Source organism: Terrapene carolina, unplaced genomic scaffold (genome assembly GCF_002925995.2).
Source record: "Terrapene carolina triunguis isolate 2854851 unplaced genomic scaffold, T_m_triunguis-2.0 Scaffold95, whole genome shotgun sequence".
NCBI classification, from domain to species: domain Eukaryota; kingdom Metazoa; phylum Chordata; order Testudines; family Emydidae; genus Terrapene; species Terrapene triunguis.
Window position 1 is genome coordinate 20,438,907 of NW_020664446.1, and position 411 is coordinate 20,439,317.

Consider the following 411-nt stretch of genomic DNA (forward strand, 5'->3'; position numbering starts at 1 on the left):
CCGCCGCTAGGGGCAAGCTCCGCCAGCGACACGCCCATTGGCTACCTCTGCCACGCGTCGCCAATCGCTGCCCGCCCAAACCGCCCTCCCGCCCAAGCCCGCTGCCCATTGGCTACCGGCACTCCACCCTCCGCTCGAGGTTCCCGCCCATTTCCTCCTCCGCCGCTCCCCCCACTTGGAACTGTTCCGAATTCTGCTCCAGCTGATCTCACCGCTCTTCAGCTGCCCTGCCCAGGGCTTCTCCCCTGTCCCGCACGTCCCTCTCCCATCTCCCTGGGCCTTACTCCCGCCCCAGCTCCCTGCTTCTCCCTGGGCCTTACTGCCAGCCCGCTCCCCAGCTTCCCCCCCCTTCATCTGGGGCTTACTCCCCTCCCCAGCTCCTCCCTGGGCCTTACTTCCTTAACCCCCAGC